This window comes from Bos grunniens, chromosome 10 (genome assembly GCF_055505025.1).
Source record: "Bos grunniens cultivar Pamir isolate PY7600 chromosome 10, Bosgru_T2T1.0, whole genome shotgun sequence".
In the NCBI taxonomy this organism is placed as follows: Eukaryota; Metazoa; Chordata; class Mammalia; order Artiodactyla; family Bovidae; genus Bos; species Bos grunniens.
Genome location: NC_141174.1, coordinates 86039691 through 86056844, shown reverse-complemented (window position 1 = coordinate 86056844; position 17154 = coordinate 86039691). Strand labels below are relative to the sequence as shown.

The following is a 17154-nucleotide window of genomic DNA, read 5'->3' as shown; positions in this document are numbered from 1 at the left end:
GGGTGTGGCAAGGCTGCTGAGAGGTGAGGCTGCTGCTGGCTTGAGGGTGTGTCTTTAAGGAGCGGGGTCCCCTGGGACCTTCCAGAAGGGACCCCAGACGTGAGGCTGCTGCTGGCTTGAGGGTGTGTCTTTAAGGAGCGGGGTCCTCTGGGACCTTCCAGAAGGGACCCCAGAGTTTTGTTGTAGGAACATAAAGTGTACACTGTGAGTCAGGGAGCCTTGCAGGAACTCTGAGGAGTTACTTGAATTTCCCAGCCCTTCCTGGGTTCCTGCCTCCTCTAGACTGGAGTCCCACTGGGACAGGCCTGTATCAGCCTGGAACTGTATATACCCAGCGCCCAGCACACAGAGCAGATTCACTGTGTCTACTGCCCATGAGCTTACTGTGCTCCCAGTGCAGGACACCCCTGTCCCCCACCCTGTTCACCACACCTGGAACAGAGGGAGCCTCCTTAGGCCTTCCACTTGGGGAAAGGCAGTGGCATCTCCAAAATGTGTGGTTTTGGAAACTGAATGCCAGTGCTGTGAGTGGGGGACGCAAAGCCAGTGTTGCCCTGGGCCAGCAGGCAGGCTGATACTAGAGCTTGATACAAGAGCTTCTCAGGTGGGTGTATGAGGAAATGCCAATGTGTACTACCCGTGGGCTGGCCCACATAGCTAATTCCTCCAAGACTGGCCAACAGTTGGAGCATTCTTCATTTATTTCCTTATAATAGCATTGTTGCTTTGGTTTAAAAAAAAATGAATGAATGAATACATAAATAGTAATACAGATGCTCTAGTGTAATACACAAACTCTAGTGTTATGGAAAAGTAGAAAGAAGAGAATAAAGCAGATCTCAAGACGTAAACCCTACCGTCTAGAGAGAACTACTGTGAACACTTTGAGAAACAGCCTTTCAAACACTTTTCTGTCCATAAATACAAGCAGTTAACTGGAACACAGTTTTATATAGATGCCGTTACAAGATTTATGCTGTTCCATAACCTGCTTTTTTCATTTAACAGCATGTCATGACACCGTTTCCTGTCCATAACTGTAGATCTGTAACATTTTTATAGCCCACGGTACAATTTTACATGGATGTACAGTAACTTATGCAGACAGTTCTCTATTGCCAGAAATTTGGATTGTTTCCAATTTTTCTCTACAAAGATACTAAAGAGTATCATTTGCCCTTTTTTTTTTTTTAAGATGTGCAGTAATTGCCTAGTGGTAAATATCTAGAATAGCTGAAACAAAGGAAAGGTTCCTTTCACTCAGAGTCCTAAAGCCAAGCAGGGAAGTCACCATGGCAACCCCGCCTTGCTTGTGGCATGCCCATTAGCCTCAGCTCCAGCCAGGGAGGTGGGTCAGAGATAAGGGGAAACCATCTGTTTTCAAGCAAAATTATAAACCAAGATGGAAGAAGCAGGCAAGAACATTAATGCAAAATTGAGATGGTTTAAGATGCAGTTGTATTCTCTAGTAGATGCCATAGCTTTTCATTCTTACAAGTCATCGATGATACTTTTCTTATCCTCATTTAGCTGATGTGTGTGCTGAGTTTCTCAGTCGTGTCATACTCTTGGAGACCCCGTGGTCACCAGGCTCCTCTGTCCATGGGATTTCCCAGGCAAGAATACCCAGGAGTGGGTTGCCATTTCCTTCTCCAGGGGATCTTCTCAACCCAGGGATCGAACCCATATCTCTTGCATTGGCAGGCACATTCTTTACTGCTGAGCCACAAGGGAAGTCCTCATTTAGCTGACAAGAGAGTTCAAACTGAAGAGATTAAGTAATCTCCCCAAAAGCAGACAGCAGATGATGAAGCCAGGGTTTGAAATTGGTCTGCATCCACTCCTCGTGATTCTCCTCACCCAACCTAGGGTCACCAGCCACCCTGTCTCCTGTCACCATCCCTGAGACTTGCAGTCCTGACTCCCAGCTCTCTAGGGCATTCACTCCCACCGCATCAGACGGGGCCCACACTGAGTCTTCACCTGGGCCGTCTCCAGACTCCACCCTGGCCACCTGCCACTGCACATCCTACGCCACCACTGCGGGGAACTTTCCCTCCCTCTGTGCCTTGGCTCCCGCTGTACCCTCAGCTGAGGGCCTGCTCCTCCATGGCTAACGGGCTACTCAAGGTTTAGCTCAAGCTTTGTTTTCTCAAGAAGTCTTTCCTGACTCCCCAGTGTGTCTCCTCGGTGCTCCTCTGGGAGCATCTGGTTCTAACTGCAGTTTGGCCATCAGATGTGTCAGCCGTCAGTGCCGATCTCCTAAACCATGAGCTCATCGTATTCCTCTCTCCATCCCCATATCCTACCGTAGCCTTGGACACAGAGTGGGTATTCAGTAAGTGTATGCCGAGGGAACGAACAAGTGACGAGGCATCTTCCTGTTCACTCTCCATTTCTGCTCCCAGCCCCAGGGACGACTTTAATGCAAGCAGATTGTATGAGCACCCTGCCCACCGGGAGCTGCTCTGGTTCTCTGCCTCTCGACAATTCCCCACCATTGCCCCACAGCACCTGCTGCTAACCTCCATCCTCCTCAAGCCCCAGGCACCGCTTTTCCTACCCTTGCCTTGCCAGGGGAACTGAGGTCCCAGAGAATCATTTATATCACCGCGGCTGGCCCACCGCCCTGCACATCCCAACTTGGTCAGTTTTGGCCCATTAGTCCTGGGCCCTTTTCTCATTCCTTGGGCTCCTCAGTCTGCTCCTCTCCCTTGAGAAACTTCAGATACTTTGAAAGTCACCTCTCTCTGCCTCCTAAATTGATCTCTAGCCTTGACTTCTCCTCCAAAATGTGGTCACGCTTTTAAATTACAATCTGTGCAAATTCAACTTGACCAAAAACAGCCCAGGTCTTCCTCTCTCTCTTCAGAGGTGTCACCATTTCCCAGCCCTTGGGAGATGATGCTCTGAGACCCCTGTGATCAGAAACCTAACCTTTATCACCAGGTCCCCAAATGCAGAGTTTCTGACCAGGCCTGACTGGAACAGGGGGCTGGTGTGAACCTCAGAGGCTTCCCTCATTTTCCCCATGGAGAGGGGCAAGCAGCTGCTGCTGTGAGCGAATTTGGCCTAGGTCTGTAGATATTCAGATTTGTCAAGAGAAACTGGAGCCCAGGTTTTTATGGGAAGTCCCTTGATCCTTTTTTGGCTGCATCACATGGCATGTGGAATTTTAGTTCGCAGACCAGGGGTGGAACCAGTGCCCCCTGCAGTGGAAGCGCAGAGGAAGTCCCCAGGGAAGCCCCCCAGTTTTAGGTTTTTAGGAAAAAATGTGCAGGAAATAGGTGTTCCCAATGCCCCTTCCCTCCTTTCACAGCTTCCCCTGTGATTAATATCTTGCATCAGCGTGGCACATCTGTTACAACTGATGAACCACATTCACACATGATTAACATCATCAATGTCAGGGTTCACTCTCTGTGTTGAATATTCTGCCGGCCTCGTGCACTCGCCACGCCACTGTCATGCTCAAGTCTGCTTCCCACGCTCTTCTCCCGCTGCACCCCTCTGCACCGTCCCTACCTGGCCTGTGTGCCTGTTTTCTCGCGTCTCTGGACTCATTGGAGCGCCCTGTCTCTGGTCATGGTCCGTTTCCTGTCCCTCTCACCTCTGCATCAGAGTGTCAGCTCCTTGAGGCCCTCCGAGAAGGCTCAGAAGTCTAAGAGGCCCCCAGCACCAGGGACTTGAATTCTCTGGGGACTCGCTGTAGCCTGTGTTAGTGCTTGCTTATGGACCAGGTCTTGGGCTTCCACGGAAGATGCTTCGGGGGTAGTTAACAGGGAGAGGGCAGGTGGCAAGGGACAGAGACAAGGCAAATCTCAAGTTTCAGTGGCTTTGAGGAGTGGAGGAGAAGGGGTGTCCCAGTAAGTCTGGTTGTATTTATTCATTTTAAAATATTTCTTTCTCCATTTAGTGGCATTGGGTCTTCGTTGTGGCACGTGGGATCTTCGTTGCGTCATGCAGGATCTTCCATTTCGCTGTGGAAACTCTCTAGTTATGGTGCTCAGGCTTTGTTGCCCTGCAGCATATGGGATCTTAGTTTCCCGACCAGGGATCAAACTTGTGTCCCCTGCGTTGCAAGGTAATTTCTTAACCTCTGGACCATGGGGGAGTCCCAGCCCAGTTTTAGGGAAGGGAGCAATGAGAACAGACCCGGCTCTGGGTGGTGTGATGCTTGACTCCTTAGCAGGAGTGAGTGGAGGTCACCAGAGCCCAGGGTCGGAGCCACCCCCTGAGGATGCCCCCTGCTCCCCACATCTTCCCTTCCCCTCTCGCCCAAGCAGCTGGCTCCTGTGGGAAAGTGGATGAGTGAGCAAGTGTGGGGAAAAAAGTTAGGAACACCTCCCTAGTGGGGCTGACCTTCCTCCTGATCCCCAGTCCCCGTGGTAATCCTGGGCTCCCTCCTGGCACACCCAACTCTGCCCCTAGTTAGGCAGAAGAGGACACTTACCTCACACTCTTTCTGAAGGTGCCCAGAGCGGTGACTTCCTGTAATGTGCCTCTGGGCCTTTGCATGCCCTCTCCAAACAGATCCTCTCTGACCTCTTATGCAACGAATACGTGTCACCTTCTCTGTAAAGTTGACCTAAACTTTCCCCTCAAACCCGAGGGCACCCCCTTCCCACAGATGCCACCATAGAACCGTTTCTGTCATCCACATAGTATCTAACCCACTGGGCCCCCTGTTTGTGCGACTTCCTTGTTCTGTATAGTCAAAGCTATGGTTTTTCCCTGATGCTGGGAAAGATTGAGAGCAGGAGGAGCAGGGGGCAACAGAGGATGAGATGGTTGGATGGCATCACCGACTCAATGGACATGAGTTTGAGCAGACTCAGAGAGACAGGGAAGCCTGGCGTGCTGCACTCCATGGGGCCACAAAGGGTCGGAAACGACTGAGCGACAGAACAACAACAGTTTGTTCTGCTTGTGGCTCCCCCAAGGCACAGCTTGTGGTGACACCACGTGCCCAGCTCTCGGTGGAGTGCCAGCGTCTGGTAGCCTCACTTTGCGGGTGATAGGTAGACATGTGAATGAGTGGACCACCTCTGAGCAGAACAGTCAACGTTCTTTTATTGAGTCTCTTATATAAAAACAGATCCAGGGCCTGTCTTCAAGGAATCTAGTGGCGGCTGCCGAAACAACCGCACCTAAAACAATCAGAGAACGATACATAACCCAACAGGTATAGTAATTGCCATTTACTGAGGTGCCTGGGGCAGGCCTGGCTTGATGTAAAGAGCCCATGCACATTGCTCTGCTCACTCCTCCCCTCACAAGCGAGGGCTGGGACCAGTGCTGAGGTTAGGGGACCTGACCCAGGGGTGCTAGTGAGCAGAGGGGCTGGGACTGCAGACCAGGTCTGTCTGACTCGAGTCCACGATCCTCACCCCCTCACTGCGTCCAGAGGTGCTCCGGGAAAGGAACGAGGGGCGGAGGGTGTACCTGGGGAAGACGTCTTCCTGGAGGAGGGCTGCTGGGCCTGCAAGGCAGGCAGAGCATGAGGATACTAGGGGGTCTCAGAGCCTGGCCAGCGTGGAGAGGCTCCGGGAGGTCCAAGGCCTGGCATTGGGGCGGCTGCCACTCCTGCCTGGGGCACTCTGGGTGTCCCACAGATAGCTCTTTCCTGTTGGGCCCCTGTAGCCCTCCCCCTGCCCCCGGAGAGCTGCTGAGTCTGCCTGAGAACCACACTTGGCACCTCTGTGGGGTGGGGCTGTGGGTGTGGATGGTCGCGGTCAGAGGCTGCAGAGCCGGCTGCTCCTGAAGGGCTGCCCCGCCCAGCCTGTGGGACCAGTTTCCAGGGGACAGAAACAGGTTTCTGAAAAGTACACTGCCCTCGTTCCCCAGACTGGTAGACACAGCCAGAGGATCCCGAGGGTCCCGCTGTTTCCCCCAGCTGGGAGTCCGCTCCCGGCCTGCAGTTGCGGGGTGGCGAGGGGGAGGTGTCCTCTGGGCTCCATGTTCCCTGGGGGTGTGGCTTTAACCCAGGTGCTGGTGGCTCTGAACCTTCTTGACTCACTGGAATTCGGTGGAACGCCTTGGAATCCCTATCCCCAGCGCTTTACATACGCATATGTTCCTGTACACACACACGCGTGCACACACACACTTTTACCTGTAATTTTATGAACTTCCGAAGGCTGGGGGATGTTCTTGGACCTCAGGTTAAACAGCACCATCCAGCAGCAATTGCAGCTGATGCTCGCGCTCTCCTGAATGTGGTGATATTTATAGTAAATAGTAGCAGCCTGGTACTACTAATAGTAATAAACTCACTAATCTTTACTTATAATTTGTGGTTAGGAAGTATGTTCACATCCGTGATCTCATTTTAGCTTCCCATAGCCCTGGCCCCGTGGGAATTAACAAGTGAGAGTCGGGGGAATTACTCAGTCCAGCAAAGGTCATACCTCGGAAATGGCCAAGGGGAGTCTTCACCTCAGGGAGCTTCTCTAGTGGCTCAGATGGTAAAGAATCGGCCTGCAGTGTGAGAGACCCGGGTTCAATCCCTGGGTTGGGAAGATCCTCTGGAGAAGCAACTGGCAACCCACTCCAGTATTCTTGCCTGGAGAATTCCATGGACAGAAGAGCCTGGCGGGGTCCATGGGGTCGCAAATAGTCAGAGACAGCTGAGCGATTAAGCATGCAGGTACAGAGAATCATCAAATTCTACACCTTAAATAGATATAATTTTTAATTGTTAATTATGCCTCAGTAAAACTAGAAAAATAGTTTTAAAAAGAAATACGTTTTATGTTGTGACCAAGTACACACATATGGTCATGAGTAGCAAAACAAATATATGTAACATACATAACAAGTATCACAAAACAATACTTATCTGGACTCTATGCAATACACGGATACTTTCTGTTCTTTTGCAAACTATTCAGTTTTTAAATGCTAGTCATGATCCACTATTTGACTTTGTGATCTGCTGACAGATTGTGAACTGCAGTTTGGAAAACACTGCATTAACAGACACAGTAATCGTGGTTTTAATTACTGGTGAGCTATCTGGAAATTACGTGTATTTTGCTGAGGTAGGTGTTTGACCCTGGCCATGGACAGGCTGGAGTTCAGATGCAAGTCATTCAGCTAAGGAGAGACCCATTCACTCTCCTGGGCTTTGGTTCTTCTCTCCCTGTGGTAAGTTTACAGACTGGCACTGGAACTACTGGTCTCAATCCTGTTGCCCATCTATTCATATATTCCCACTGTTCAGTACAGATCTTGTTCATTCTGACTGTGTCAAGCCACCACTAAGTGACCTCAGACAAGTCGTTTCCTATCTGAGGTCTTCATCTACAGAATAGGAATAGGGGTGGGTTGAACTAGTCTTGCTTCTGAAAGAAAGAGGGATTTTGCAGCAATAAGTGGCATGTGATTGACGTGTATATGTGTGCATGCGCATGCTGTCATCTGAGTGTTTGCATCCCCGGCCCCAGAGTTCATATGTTGAAGTCCTAATGCCAGTCAGTGCATTGGTGTTAGGAGGTGGGCATTTGGGACGTAATCAGGCAGAACCTTCATGAATGGGACTAGTGCCCTTGTATAGAAGAGGCCTGAGAGAGCCCCCTTGCCGTTCCTGCCATGTGAGGGCCCAGCAGGAAGTTGGCAGCCTGCAGCCCAGAAGAGAGCCTCCCCCAGGGTCCAGCCATACTGGTGCTTAGTCTTGGACTTCCAGCCTCTAGAGCCATGAGGAATAAATATTTGTTGTTTATAAGCTATCCAGTTTATGGTGTTTTGTTACAGCAACCTGTAGGGGCTAAGACAGTGTATATATATATTTATGATCTATACTTTTTTTCTGGAAGATTTGGAGAAAATGAAATTTTATATTAATACAAGAATAGCTAACTTATGGAGCAAACTATAAAACTCAACAATGCTTTTGTAGTATATACTTCTTTCTGTTGGGGTAAAATATATACTACATAAAATTTAGCATCTTAACCCTTGTTAAGTGTATTCAGTAACATGCAGTGCATTGACAGTGTGTTGTGCAGCCATCACCACTGTCCATTTCCAGAACTCCTTCGTCATCCCAAACAGAACTCTGTACCCAGTAAACAGTAACCCCCATCTCTTCCTCCCCCTAACCTCTGGCAACCGCCATTCTACTTTCTCTCTGTATAGATTTGAATTTGTACCTGATACAAGTGAAATCAACAATGTTTGTCCTTTGGTGTCTGGCTCACTTCCCTTAGCATGCTTTCAAGGTTCAGCCACGTGGTTGTATGTGTCAGAATGTCACTCTTTTTTGAGGCTGAATCATATTCCATTGTATGTATGTTCCATGTTTCGTTTACCCATTCATCTGCTGATGGACAGTTGGATCATCTCCACCTTTTAGCTGTTGTGACTAATGATGTTATGAACACGGGTGTGCATGCATCTGTTTACTCCCTGCTTTCGGTTCTTTTGGAGAAGGCAATGGCAACCCACTCCAGTGTTCTTGCCCGGTGAATCCCAGGGATGGGAGAGCCTGGTGGGCTGCCGTCTCTGGGGTTGCACAGTCAATTCTTTTGGGTATATATATGAGGACTGGCCTTTTCATACCATTCATAGGGTTCTCAAGGCAAGAATACTGAAGTGGTTTGCCATTCCCTTCTCTAGTGGACCACATTTTGTCCTTATTGCAAAATTCAGACTTAACTTGAAGAAAGTAGGGAAAACCACTAGACCATTCAGGTATGACCTAAATCAAATCCCTTACGATTATACAGTGGAAGTGACAAATAGATTCAAGGGATTAGATCTGATAGAGTGCCTGAAGAACTATGGACAGAGGTTCGTGACATTGTACAGGAGGCAGTGATCAAGACCATCCCCAAGAAAAAGGCAAAATGGTTGTTGGATGAGGCCTTACAAATAGCTGAGAAAAGAGGAGACGCTAAAGGCAAAGGAGAAAAGGAAAGATATACCCATCTGAATGCAGAGTTCCAAAGAATAGCAAGGAGAGATAAGAAAGCCTTCCTAAGTGATCAGTGCAAAGAAATAGAGGGAAACAATAGAATGAAAAAGACTAGAGATCTCTTCAAGAAAATTAGAGATACAAAGGGAACATTTCATGCAAAGATGGGCACAATAAGGACAGAAATGGTATGGACCTAACAGAAGCAGAAGATATTAAGAAGAGATGGCAAGAATACACAGAAAACTATACAAAAAAGATCTAAATGACCCAGATAACCACGATGCTGTGATCACTCACCTAAAGCCAAACATCCTGGAGTCCCAAGTCAAGTGGGCCTTAGGAAGCATCACTGCGAACAAAGCTAGTGGAGGTGATGGAATTTCAGCTGAACTATTTCACTTTTTAAAAGATGATGTTGTTAAAGTGCTGCATGCAATATGCCAGCAAATTTGGAAAACTCAGCACTGGCCACAGGACTGGAAAGGTCAGTTTTCATTCCAATCCCAAAGAAAGGCAATGCTAAAAGTGTTCAAATACCGCACAATTGCACTCATCTCACATGCTAGTAAAGTAATGCTCAAAATTCTTCAAGCGAGGCTTCAGCTGAACTGAGAACTTCCAGATGTTCAACCTGGATTTAGAAAAGGCAGAGGAACCAGAGATCAAATTGCCAACATCCGTTGAATTATCAAAAAAGCAAGAGAGTTCCAGAAAAGCATCTACTTCTGCTTTATTGATTATACCAAAACCTTTGACTGTGTGGATCACAACAAACTATGGGCAATTCTGAAAGAGATGGGAATACCAGACCACCTTACCTGCCTTCTGAGAAATATGCGTGCAGGTCAAGAAGCAACAGTTAGAACCAGACATGGAACAAGAGACTGGTTCCAAGATGAAGCTCCAATACTTTGGCCACCTGACATGAAGAGCTGACTCATTGGAAAAGACCCTGATGCTGGGAAAGATTAAGGGCAGGAGGAAAAGGGGACGACAGAGGATGAGATGGTTGGATGGCAACACAGACTTGATGGACACGAGTCTGAGCAAGCTACAGGAGTTGGTGATGGACAGGGAAGCCTGGCATGCTGCAGTCCATGGGGTCGAAGAGTCAGACACGACTGAGCCACTGAACTGAATCTCTTACCGGTCATATTTTTTGCAAATATTTTTCTCTCATTCTGTGGGCTATCATTGTTTTCTTGATAGTGTCCTTTGATGCTCAAAAGATTTTAATTTTCATGTCTGAAGGTGTCGTGGGGCTGCACCTAGACTCTGCCTCACACCGTCTTCCCCAAGTGCAAATTCAGTCCTCTGTGGTAGTGGGCACTTTGGTGATCCTCTGGCACAGTGATGGGATGCAAATGCTGGGCTGTTTTCTCTTTACCACGAAGGACATATAGACAAGAGCCCTGGAGGAGGCAGAGGATCAGAAGGGTGGCTCTGACACTGCTCTTCTGTCCTCAGCCAGCTCAGGCCCCAAGCCTCACCAGCGGCAGCCCCTTAGCCAGCAGCTTCCTGCCATGCCCATGAATGTGGGGCCTTATCTGGACCAACCTGTGTTCAGACATCTCTGAGCCACACCCAGCCTAGGACAGGCTGATGAGTGGGGGGAAAGGTGACTCTGGTTCCCTCTCCAGGTACTCTGCACTGGTTTCTCATGGTAACTGAACTCCTGTTATTAATCTCGCTTCTTTTGATCAATGAATGTGATCATGCATCCCATGGTACTTTGGACAGATGACCTCTCCGAGCTTTCCGATCTCATTTTTCCAATTTTTCTAAAAGCAAGCTATGGAGAAATTCCCTACCAAACAGCATTCTTTGCCTTTGCTATGTATGCCCAATGAGAAATTTTATGTTTTCCAACATGATATTTTTCAGAAAAGAGGGAGTTTGGCCCATCCAGACTTCTTCCTATTCAGAGTCCCTCTGTTCCTTTATTTTGAGCAGTGGACGGGCTGTTTGGGGGAAGACATGATCACCCGAATCTTTCCCCATCGGTGTTTGTTTGGGATCCTTTCAGAAGGCACCTGATATACATGATCAATTTAAAAAGAGAGAGGGACAAAAATGTGATACAGATTGAGATTTATTCCCAGAAATCTGGTCTCCCATTTACAAGTACTGGTTTTGTTGTAAAGGAGCTTTTAATGATCCCTGTAAAGTCGTAGTGGGTCTGGAGAGAGTAGCTATGCAAGCTGACTAGGGCCAATCACTTGTTATCAATTACTATGTGTACTTAAAAAAAAACACCATTAAAACAGCTCTGAAATCAGGATTCATTTCCAATCAGCTCTGTCTCCTGATTATAGTTGGTAGTTTTTGTGTGTGTGTGTTATCTTAGTGGTATGCAAAGTAGTGGTGTGACTTCCAGCTGAGCACATCTGAAGTTCCTGGAAATACGGTCTCAGGCGCTCAGGAAATACAGTACTTTCAGGTCCATGAGGGCTGGAGGACCCCCAGCCCCACCACCAGGTGGCGCAGCAGAGTAAGTGTGTCAGGCTGAGTCCTGTGTCCGCTGCGCTCCCACCCCTCGCCCCTATACAGATAGCTTCCAGCAAGCAGATTCATTCCTGACCGAGCCACCAGAGAAGCCCACAAAACAATTAAGATGACCTGTTTCGTTAGCAGGTGAAGTCTCTGCAACTTACCCTCTGAGGGGCTCTTACGCACCTTTCTTGAAAGTTCGTATGAGGCTAATATGACAGTTGTCTGCTGCTACGTGTCAGTTGAACTCGTGGGTTCAAGCCCAGAATTATCCTGAAAGGGCTCATTTGGGCTCATGCAGAGGCACAGCCACTCTGGGGCACCCTCTGCTCATGCAGGAGGGGAGGTGCCTATGCAGCACTTCTCATCAGTGTACACATCTCTAATTCCACTCATTTTTCCAGTGAGACAGCATCCATCCAGCTAATTAGCAAACGCTCTGGTGTTGATCAAAAGTAACCACAACTGAACCAAAGTTGTGGCCTCTGGAGTGTGAGCTTAAGGTTTGTCTTTCAAATGCTAATGAACCACAACCCCAGGGATATGGGTTAAAACTAACATTTTCACATCACACTGTCTGTGTGAAGTGTTTGAAAGCAATTTGCCATAGAGTGCCATAATAGTAAATGAATACTTGTGACTTGGGATACATTTTTAGCAAGAGCATTAAACACAACTTCAAAAAATACAGCTTTTTTCCTTTCTTTTTTAAAATTTTCAGCTGCATCCTGTGGCATGTGGGACTTTAGTTCCCCAACCAGGGATCAAACCCACACCCCATGCATTGGAAGGCAGAGTCTTAACCACTGGACTGCTAGGGAAGCCCCCAAAAGTGTAGCTTTCAAATAACTTGGAGGGAAATAAGAATATTTTTCACTTTAACTGTGTTAGGTGACTCCAAAAAGTGTTAAATGAAGATCCTTTGGTCAAAGATGCATATGGAGATTATGAATACACTTATTTCTATGAACTAGAAGTGGAAAAACAATATTTTTAAATTAATGGACGGAGGAGCCTGGTAGGCTGCAGTCCATAGGGTTGCCACGAGTCGGACACGACTGAGCGACTTCCCTTTCACTTCTCACTTTCATGCATTGGAGAAGGAAATGGCAACCCACTCTAGTGTTCTTGCCTGGAGAATCCCAGGGATGGGGGAGCCTGGTGGGCTGCCGTCTCTGGGGTCGCACAGAGTCGGACACGACTGAAGCGACTTAGCAGTTAGCAGTGGATATGGTAAGGGATTCTAAATAGGCATGTCTAACTAAATTAATAAATTAATGTAATAAAGAGAGTGTGTACTCATTATCAGAGAAATGCAAATCAAAACCACAATGAGGTATACCATCTCACACCAGTCAGAATGGCTGCTATCAAAAAGTCTACAAACAATAAATTCTGGAGAGGGTGCAGAGAAAATGGAACCCTTTTAAGGTGGGAATGCAAACTAGTACAGCCACTATGGAGAACAGTGTGGAGATTCCTTAAAAAACTGGAAATAGAACTGCCATATGATCCAGCAATCCCACTGCTGGGCATACACACCAAGGAAACCAGAATTGAAAGAGACACGTGTACCCCAATGTTCATCGCAGCACTGTTTACAATAGCCAGGAAATGGAAGCAACCTAGATGTCCATTGGCAGATGAATGGATAAGAAAGCTGTGGTACATATACACAATGGAGTATTACTCAGCCACTAAAAAGAATGCATTTGAATCAATTCTAATGAGGTAGATGAAATTGGAGCCTGTTACACAGAGTGAAGTAAGTCAGAAAGAAAAACACCAATACAGTATACTAACACATATATATGGAATTTAGAAAGATGGTGACGATGACCCTATATGCAAGATGGCAAAAGAGACAAAGATGTAAAGAACAGACTTTTGGATTCTGTGGGAGAAGGCGAGGGTGAGATGATTTGAGAGAATACCATTGAAACATGTATATTATCATATGTGAAACAGATCGCCAGTCCAGATTTGATGCATGAGACAGGGTGCTCAGGGCTGGTGCACTGGGATGACCCAGAGGGATGGGATGGGGAGGGAGGGGGGAGAGGGGTTTAGAATGGGGAACACATGTACACCCATGGCTGATTCATGTCAATGTATGGCAAAACCAATACAATATTGTAAAGTAATTAGCCTTCAATTGAAATTAAAAAAATGGCAAAGAAAAAAAATTAAATAAAGAGAGTATGTACTACTAGTTCATTTGCATCCCTAGAAGTTATCAGTCTTCCCTGGTGGCTCAGGTAGCAAAGAATCTGCCTGCAATACAGGAGACCCAGGGACCTGAATCTGCCTGCAATATGGGAGACCCAGGGTTCAGTCCCTGGGTTGGGAAGATCCCCTGAAGAAAGGAATGGCAACCCACTTCATTATTCTTGCCTGGAGAATTCCATGGACAGAGGCACCTGGTGGGGTTTTTTTTTTGTTTTTTTTTTGGACTCTCGTGTGGGAAGTAGGTCATCTGTTTATATTCAGCTACCTAATATGTAAACATATTTGGGAGGTGATGTTTAGCTGGCCATGTCCTTTCAGGCCTGGGATACAGTGTGTAGGCTAATGTTTACTGGGTGGGGGGCAGTGAGGGAGCGCGAGTGGGGAGACCAGGAATATGGATGGAGCACTAGCCTGAGACAGATAGTTAAAGTGTTAGTTGCTCAGTGGCATCTGACTCTATGCGACCCCATAGACTGTAGGCTGCCAGGCTCCTCTGTCCATGGAATTCTCCAGACAAGAATACTGGAGTGGGCTGCCATTCCCTTCTCCAGGGGATCTTCCTGACCCAGGGATCAAACCCCCATCTCCTGCATTGCAGGCAGATTCTTTTACTGTCTGAGCCACCAGAGAAGCCCAAACTTGATTCTCTTTAATCAAAATAAATTTCTCTTTTTTTATTTTATTTTATTTTTTGAAGGGCTTAGTTGACCTACAGTGTGAGGGATCTTAGTTTCCCAATCAGGGATCAAACCTGTGATCCCTGCCTTGGAAGGCAGATTCTTAACCACGGGATCAGAGTTGAAAGTCCTTCAGTTCTCTTTTTAAAAGGAAACTTATGCTTCTTAATGTTTTCTTCTCAAAGAGAGGACTTACGTTTCCACTATAATTCAGAAGAAAACTAAGACATCTTCTGGTTAAAATAGGGGAGAAGTCACTTCCTTGTTCTCCTAGTTACTGGTACAACCCCCTACCCCCCCAAAAAAAGTGGTCCCTGAAGTGCAGCTTAGGGGCCCACAGAGTGTCGTTTCAAAGCCCCCAATCTCTATGCAGCCTGTGGCCCTCAGATCAAATAACACAACTCCAGAAGCATCACCATCACACCCCAACCCTCCTCTACCTCCATCCACACAAACCAGAAATCAGATGATAGCTCTACTATCTGTGAGATCTGCAAGCCCCCTCACTTTTCAACACCTTAGTTTTCCTGCCTGTAAAATAGAAAATTAATTTTCCTACCTGAAAATTAGTAACAGGAGCAAGTGCTTATTGGCCCTTTCCCTGAGGGCAGGCCCTTTGCATGGGTTCTTCTCTCATTTAATCATAACCACCACGCTAGGAAGAAAGTACCACTGTTTTTTCCATTTCACAGATGGGGAAACTGAGGCACAAGGAGTTACGTTGCTTGCCTGGAATTGCACAGGAAATGGCGAACTGGTCTTAGAACCGATGTGGCTTTAATCCAGTTCGGAGGCCCTGAACTGCTCTGCCTGGCGATATGAGCCAGGGTGGTGAGGGTGAAAGAGACCAGATGGGTGGGCAAGGTGGGCAGCACAGGCCTGACGCAGAGTGGGTGGGAGGTCCTCGCCTTCAAGGGTGACTTGTCCTGGTTAGTTGAGTTCATATCTGTCTTATCTTTTTCTTTATGCGTTTCTTGGAGACAAGGACAGTCTTTTCATCTTCATTTTTCCTGGACATCTATTTTCCTCCATTCTGTGTGTCACAAACCCATGCAATTTTTATTTCAGCTAAATCCTCATTTTTTCCCTCCAGCTGCTGCAGTTCACAGGATGTAATCATCTTTACATTGAGCCCTTACTCTTATTCATTACGTGATAAAAATGCCAGACACCTTGGCTGAATGAAGAAGAGGATGAATCACATGCTACTTAGTATTACCCTCCTGTTGTATGTTTCGTTGGGTCAGTCTTCCTGGATGGTGTGTGCTGTGAGGGTAGGGACCGTTTCTTTCCTTTTTCTTGCTCGTGACATTGAAATTCAGGGAGAACCAGGGGACCAAGGTAGGCCGGCCCATGGAGACGCAGCCTTGGCCCCATTATTGCTAGGGGTTTTTGCGATATTCCCCTGGAGACTCAAGCTGAGCCTGTCAGCTCTCTTCCTCCTGCCAGGGGAGGTAGTGGTGTGTCTGGGGGTGAAAGTGGCTTGGTAATTGAGGCTGGGAATCCAGGAGAACCAAAACCTGCCAGGTCCACTTACGCAGCTGCTGCTCATTTGTTTGCAAAGTATCAACTCTTCTTTTTTAACCTGGCCAAAATGTACCCAGGTAAAATGTAACAATTAAAAAAAATTATTTTCTCTATTATTTTGTCATTCAGAAATGTTCTGTAACTACTTTTTTAACGTGGTAAAATAGACACAACATAAAATTTATCATTTTTAAGTGCATTTTACATTTATAGTATTGAGCAACCATCACCACTATCCCTTTTGAGAACTTTTAATCCTCCCAAACAGAAACTCGGTACCCCTTAAACAACAGCTCCAACCTCTTTTCTGGCTCTGTAAATTCCCCTATGCCAGGCCCCTCATATAACTGAAATCATACAATATTTGGCCTTTTGAGACTGGCTTATTTCACCTGGTGTAATTTTTTCAAGTTTCATCCATGCATTAAAACTTCATTCCTTTTTAAAACTGAGTAATATTCTATTGCATGTGTAGACTGCATCTTGTTTATTTGCTAATTTATCTATCCACGAGCTGATGGGTGCTTGAGTTGTTTCTGAAGCCACACTCCTTGGATGGGATTTGAACCCATGATCACTGATTTAGGAGGGGACTCAAACCCACTCTTTTAATTGAAACCACTTGCCTGGTGTCAGGGCTTATCAAGCTGAGGTTCTTTTGTCTCACTGCAAAAAGAATTCAGCATTAGGCAAAGCCATAGGCAAAGAGTGAATTTATTAGTATAGGATGCTTATAAGAGATACAGTGGGCAGGCAAGGGAGCTCAGCCCCTAGAACAAAGAGAGCTACATCTTAGAATCAGAGAAAAAGTGAGGAGGGGAGAAGACCACCTCCTTCCTCATTCTTGGGCAGACATCAAGGTTTACATCATTAATTCCTCCTTTGACCCTGTGTGGTCTAACCAGGACTGTGATGGCCCTGTTAAATCATATGTATATTAGCAAAAGGATGGTAACATTACTGCTGCTGCTGCTGCTAAGTCACTTCAGTCGTGTTCAACTCTGTGCGACCCCAGAGACGGCAGCCCACCAGGCTTCCCCGTCCCTGGGATTCTCCATATGGTAATTCATCTCGGGCTTTGGTGTAATGTCCCCTTTCACCTACTTTCTTTCCGCTTTCACTTATTTTCCTCTCTTGACTACAGTCAGAGATTCTGCTCTTCAAGGACCATTAGCTCCCTGACTTCGCATAACAAGACTCAGACCCCATATTGTCCTGTATTTTAACTGTCAGGGTTTGTGGCTTGAGTGTGCCCGGATGCGCTTGGATGCACCTGGTCTTCTTTCAAGGTAGTGTAGATTGTTGCTAGGT

At 46.9% G+C, this 17154-nt stretch overlaps 1 protein-coding gene across 12 annotated transcripts in view; it reads left to right on the top strand.

Annotated features, from left to right (window-relative positions):
* The window catches only part of PAQR5 (progestin and adipoQ receptor family member 5), a 95119-nt gene that overhangs the window by 21414 nt on the left and 56551 nt on the right, over positions 1 to 17154 (top strand). For 3 of the 12 annotated variants that reach the window (XR_015135316.1, XM_086322787.1, XM_086322783.1), the window contains exon 1: positions 3917 to 4084. The exons of the other annotated variants lie outside the window; for them this stretch is intronic. The gene's annotated coding sequence lies outside the window, so the exon portion shown is untranslated. Of the gene's footprint in view, positions 1 to 3916; positions 4085 to 17154 lie in introns of those variants that run through there. 12 annotated transcript variants of the gene reach the window in all.